At 48.4% G+C, this 6,343-nt stretch overlaps 2 pseudogenes; one reads left to right on the top strand and one right to left on the bottom strand.

Moving 5' to 3' along the window:
- LOC128945560 (uncharacterized) overlaps nt 1-6,343 on the top strand; it is a 1,627,138-nt pseudogene that overhangs the window by 601,149 nt on the left and 1,019,646 nt on the right.
- LOC128945477 (serine/threonine-protein kinase PAK 3-like) overlaps nt 1-6,343 on the bottom strand; it is a 142,288-nt pseudogene that overhangs the window by 119,702 nt on the left and 16,243 nt on the right.

Below are 6,343 nucleotides of genomic sequence, written 5' to 3'. Positions count from 1 at the left end.
GTTAGGGGCAAATGGGATATAGTGGGAGTGACTGGGATGATGCTGAGGATGACTGGGAGCAGCTGTGAGTAACTGGGATCATGGTGGGAGCAACTGGGAAGAACAGGGAGTGACTGGGTGCATGCTGGCAGCGACTGGAAACTGCTGGGCTTGTACTGGGATGAACTGGGATCATACTGGTGGTGACTGGGATCATACTGGCAGTGAGTGCCACAACTCTGAGGCTGACTGGGAGTGCTTGGGAGCAAATGGGATCATACTGGAAGGAACAGGAAAGATGGTGGAGGGAACTGGGCTACCCTGGGAGATACTGGGAGTGACTGGAAGGAAAGTGAGGGTGAAAGAGAGGAACTGGAACCATGTAGAGCAAAACTGGTTTATTCTGGCAGACAGTGGGAGCACACTGGGCTCATACTTGAATCATACTGGGACTGACTGGACTAATACTGGGAGGAACTGAGTGTCACAGTGAGCACTCCCTGCACATCATCCCCCATACTGGGCCTGACTGGGAGCAACTGGGAGCAAATGGCATCATACTGGGACTCACTGAGGTGATTGAGGAAGCAACTGGAACCATGCTGGTGGCAGCTGGGACCAAACTGGGAGAGACTGGAAGTAAGTGGGATTATACTTGTAAAAAATGCATATTTTGTGATTGGGTTATCCCAAATATTAAAATGAATATTATATGTCTTGTGTTAGAAAGTACTGCTGTATTAATTCTCTTAATTAGTGAGTTGAATATGGTTTTAGGTTATTAAAAATGTTAAAATAGAACCTATGCTTGGTAGGAGGCTTTTTTTAAAGAAAGGACTTGCAGCAAGATAGCAGCCACAGAATAACTAAATCTTTCAGAGAAAAAGAATTTATTGCCCTCTTATCAGAAGAAATGAACTTCTTCCTGCCTCAAAGGTGCTGTTAGGATTCAGAGCCAGAAGCTGGCACTGACCAGACAATCCTGTGTTTGAATGGAATTTCTGCATCATGTATGAAGTGTATGAATATGCAACAGGCTATTGTTTTTAATGGTTAATCCTGTGTTAACAGGTGTCCATTTTCAGGCTTGTGCTGCCCAGAAAGAGGTACCCGGACATCCATAACTCTTGGTATTTATTGTCTCATATTGTCCTAATTCGATTTCTCCAAACTGTGATTACTCTAATTGTATTACTATTTTTTATAACCATTTTACTACTATTAAACTTTTAAAATTTTAAAAGCAAGTGATTGGCGTTTTTCACAATTTTGGTAGCAGAGGATGGTTACTAACACCTCGCTGCCGGTGCTTTAGGAGAGTCAGAGTGGGGAAGGCGCGCCCTGCCCCGTTGGCAGCCTCGCTCTGTCTCCCCTGGGGTGACCGACAGACGCAGGTTATGGTGGACAAAAGGAGACAATAAAACAAAGAGAAGGGAAAAGGCTCCCTACAACCGCGGTAATTGGCCCCCTAAGAGTAGTAATGTGCACGAAGAACCCGGGAAGGAAAAGGGATTGCTAAGTATTTCTCAGGGGGGCAGGTACAGGGGGATGAATGTGTGTGAATGAGACGAGGGCTGGTTGTCCCAGACCTGCCAAGTGAGTGCTGGAGTCTCCCACGCTGCGTTTCCGACTATCCGCGGTAAGCGGCCAGGAGAGAGACGAAGTGAATGTTAACAGGAGTGAGAGAATCCCCCGGGGTAACTGGGACTGGGTCCCAGAGAGGGGCTGGACCCCTCGGAGGAAGGGAGCAGAGGAGTTTCCGAGCCAAATCCACTAGGAAACGGGACAAAAGGGAACCCTAAAAATTCTGCTGGTTTGAGGGATAAGAGTGCCCAAGAGCATCCAGAATTAAAACCTGCTGGGTTGAGGAATTAACATTCCAAGAGCATTCAGGGTTCTGCAAAATTCTGCCGGATACAGGATATGCTCAAGAGCATCTGGGGTTGGACAACACAGCTGGGCTGAGGGATATCCAAGAGCACCAGGACTGGCCAGAAACACCTAAACTTGTAATAGGTGATGTGAAAGTGTATGGTAGAGAAAATAAAAGCTATTAATGTATAAAATATTGTAAACTCCACACTAAGTCTCTTGACCATCCTGGCCGGGAGCAGTGTCTTATTCATATACATCTAGTTCCTGGACTTGGTTGAGATAAACATCGGGGTTTTTAACGAAAGAATAGAAGCTTCCAGGGCAATAATCGCTGGCTTCCCCGGGTCACCAGGTCCAGCCAAGAGTGATTATTGCCTCGACGATTACATCTACCAAAATGATCCACAGCCCCACCCTGATGCATGTGAATGCTGACTTCCCCAGAGTCTACTGACAACATCAGACACCGGGACTGAGTCTTTGTCCACCTCTGCACAGGTAAAGACACGGTTATGCATGGGAAGAGACACAAAGAACATTCGGTCATCTCTGCCTCGAGCAGAATAAACTGTAAAAGAACTCGCTGCGTCAGGCAGCATTTGTGAACAGGGGGAGACTCTGACATTCGGAGCTCAGATCCGTGTTCACCCAGCACCGAACCCGGGCTCGACGCTGACCCTTGGCTGTGGTAGTGTAGATGACCGAACTTCTGTCTTGCAGGAAAATTAATAAATCTTTGCTAAATTTTCCTATAAGTTTGGCTCTCGATTTGATCATTTATAACAAAAGGTACCTTATTGTTGTCTTGTTGTGTGTGAGAGTGAGTCACACACAAAATCAGCCTCAGCTTCCCGGGCGGGTGGGAAGGGGGGCTGTGGAAAGAGGAGTGTGTGACCCACAATAAGCCATTGTTCTCCTGGGCGTGTGGGGGCTGTGGCATAAGGTACAGGTGACCTGCAAAGGGGCCATTGTCCCCAGGGCGTGTGAGGGGGCCGTGGCTAAAGAGTGTGAGTGACACACAAATCAGCCTCACAGGTGAACGGCACCGGAGGCAGCAGAGTCAGGGCCCTCCCAGGAGGCCCGGAGATACTGAGACCCAGAGGCCACCCCAAGGCGAGGGGGGCCACAGGGACCCGCGATTCTCTGCCAACAGGGATCCACTCTGTGTCCTGAGGGTGGGAAAGAATGTGTGGAAGTGAGTGAGAAATAAAAGTGAGTGAATGTAGATGAATGAAAGTATAGGTAATGTAGATTCTGTATTTTAAACTTCACTATATTTCCTTGGAGGGAGGTGTATTCTACTGAAAGTAGTGTGAGAAAAAAGTTTTTTATTTTTGTGTGTGTAGTTGAAAGAAAAGTGGTATTTAGGTTGTTAGTGAATGTGAAAAACAGAGGCATAAGATTAATAGATAAGATCTTGAAAAATGAGACAGAAAAGCAAGTAGGTTGGATACAGGGAAAAAAAAAGAAAAAAAATAGTCCTTTGGGAGTTATGTCAGCTAACAGAGATACAACTCCTTGCAAAAGGAGAAAATACAGGCTATGTAGTAGTCAATGGGAAAAACATGCAAACTATGGAAAAAAGGAAATTAACCTTAAACTAGTAAGATCAAACTTGTGAATGATATACTTTAAAAAGAGCATAGAATATTTAACACAAAATAAATGAACTATACATACTGATTCAAGGTATTCCTTTAGAGTAGTACATACCTTTAAAATATTTGGAAAGGAAAAAGATTACTTAATTCAAGAAGAAAAGGACTAGTACATGAGGAACTTATTTTAGAGGTTTTAGAGGCATTACAATTACCTAAAAGAGATAGCTATAGTACATATTATGGAACTCCAAAAGGGAAAGACCCCAGAAAGAGGAGGAAATAATTTGGCAGATCACAAAGCTAAGGATGCAGCAGAAAAAGGAGCTGAAAGAGTTATGTTAATATTAACTCCAAATGAGGAAAAATCGGAAATTCCAAAGTTTAGGGAAGCCGAGAAAAAAGGATTAAACAAGACAGGAAGTGAACAAGATAAATCAGGGAAATGGAAACTTCATGATGGAAGACAATTACTTAATAAAATGTGCTTCTAAGACAATATTAGAAGACATGCATCAGAAAACCCACTGGGGCACCCAAGCTTTGTGTGATCATGTTTTATGGAACTATGGGCGCACTGGCATTTTTGGAGTAGCCAAGCAAGTAACTAAAAGATGCTTAATTTGCCAAAGGATAAATAAAAAGGTGATGAGAAAAAAAACATTAGGAGGTCATGAGTTAGCTCATTGACTATTTCAAAGTATCCAAGCAGAAGTTTAGATTTGCTAGGCTCTGGATTTATTTGTTAAAAAACCCATTTAATCTAGAAGAGAATATGCCATATGTTAGACAGGAGATTTTAGGAGAATAAAAATCTTTAAAGTATCAGAAACCTCCGAGAAAAAACAAGAAAAGAAAAAGGGGAAACGAAAGGGAAGGGAACAAGAGGGAAAATCAGAGAGTGGGATCCTCTGAAGGTCTTGTCCCCTCCGTTCGCGGCCCAGGCGCCTGTCCCGGGTCCCGGCTCGCTGCCCGCCTCAGCTCCGCCTGCCCCGGTTTCCATCCCAGGTGCGGCCTCACTGCCCAGGGCAGCTCCACCTGCCCCGGCGCTGTCGCTCAATTTGTGTGCCCTGCTCCCACTGCCTGGCCCGCGGCCGCTCTGCCGGCCATGCTGGGGAAGATGGGGGTTGCTCTGTCCTGCCGCCTGCTCCGAGGTCACCGCGCCCACCGCACCCAGGGGGGGTCCCAGCCATCCCATCCCCGCCTGCCCTGCCCGTGCCACCTGCGCTGGGCACCGCCGCTGCTGCCGGGCTCTCCCACCTGCCTCTGCTCTGCCGGGAGATGCCGGATCAGCCGCCATCAGCCATGTGGGGGCTACCCACGGTCTGGCTTGGGCTCCACGGGAACATCCCCCTCTGGCAATTCCGGCAGCAGACCCTGCCCACACTCCCACCGAGCCTCGGCGGGATATCCTCCCCTGACCCCGTCCTGCTCTGGGTTACGTCCCCTTGGTAACCACAGCTCCGGCTGTTCAGGGAAACTCTGTCTCTCTCTAGAGGAAGCACCTTATTGAAACACTAGGAGCTCAGTTAAAAGGCAGCCCTCTGCAAATTAAGAGGGTGGCGGTTTGCATTCTCCATTCCAAGAGAGGCCTTTTCTGCCTTCCCGAGCAGACACCTCTCTTGTAAAGCAAGCCAAGCACCCACAGGCACTGAGGGGGGCTGCAGGAGGGGCACAAGAAGGCCCTGCAGCACTTGGGCACAAAGGCACAGCAGGTGAATGCAAGAAGGGAGCAGCAAAAGGCCAAGCTGAAGGCAAAGGCCAGGGCACAGTTCCTACAGCCCCTGAGGGATCAACCCCAGGGCCCAAGGGGGCCCCAGCACCCAGGGCACGGCTCGGCCACAAGCACCTGGCAGAGGCATTGCCCTCCTCGGCAGGGGAGAGCCCACCCAAACAGCCCCTGGCAAGGAACCAGGGCTCCAGCTGCAGGGCACAAGGACACTGCAAGCACAGACAGCAGCACCCTCAGGACCAGCAAGTCCACCCCTTGATGGACATGAATTGGCAGGGCTGTCACAGCTCCCATCACACCAGGGACCCTCCACACTGCAGCCCTTGAGAACATTCAGGGTGGGTCTGCATTGAGAGGAGGCATTTTCTGATGGACACAGGAGCCTCTCAATGCACTATGAATCTTCGACATATGGGGGGGAAAATGCCAAAAATATATTTTATTAGTGAGGAGTTAAGTCGGAAAGATGTGTGGTTTTATTCAACCACTATTGGTACATCTCGGAGAGGGATTTGAAATGCATGAATTTTGACTTGGTCCGAATTGTTATCATGATTTACTGGGAAGGGATTTGATCGCTAAACTTGGAATGCAAATTAATATTATAAAAGGTGATACAGAGGCCAGTACTGTTGTACCTTTGTGTCAAATGTCTGGCGAGGCCTATTCTGAAGTGAATCCAGAAGTGTGGGCAGGCCCAGGGAAATAGGGAAATTTAGATATGGAGTCTCTCCAAAGCACTCTGAAGCAACCAGGACAAGTGGTGTCTAACAGCAACATCCTATTCCAGGGGAGGGAAGGAAGGGGAATCAGACACAGTGCAGGTCACCGCCCCATGCTCAGCTCAACCCGCGCAGCTGTGGCTGCTTGTGAGAGCCTGGCACTGAAATGCCCTGAGCAGGAAGGCTTCAACATCTTCTGCTGACACCATGGCACCTAACAGGGGGGCAAAAGCAATTCTCACTGCTTCAGCAACCACTGGAGCAGATATCAAGGCACATTCTCCCACAGCAAGCTGAGCTGGCACAGAACCTGCCCTGGCACTTTGCTGCTGCCAACACCCAGCCAGGACATCGGCTCCTGCCTAAGGAGTGCCAAGCAGCACCACTGGTGGCCAAGGGGCCCATGCCAAGTGTCCCTGAGGCCACAAACAGCCGCC

This window comes from Melozone crissalis, unplaced genomic scaffold (assembly GCF_028551555.1).
Source record: "Melozone crissalis strain CALT ecotype California unplaced genomic scaffold, PUWL_Pcris_2 ptg000066l_1, whole genome shotgun sequence".
In the NCBI taxonomy this organism is placed as follows: Eukaryota; Metazoa; Chordata; class Aves; order Passeriformes; family Passerellidae; genus Melozone; species Melozone crissalis.
The sequence above is the reverse complement of the archived record's forward strand: the minus strand, read 5'-3'. Positions and strand labels throughout refer to the sequence as shown.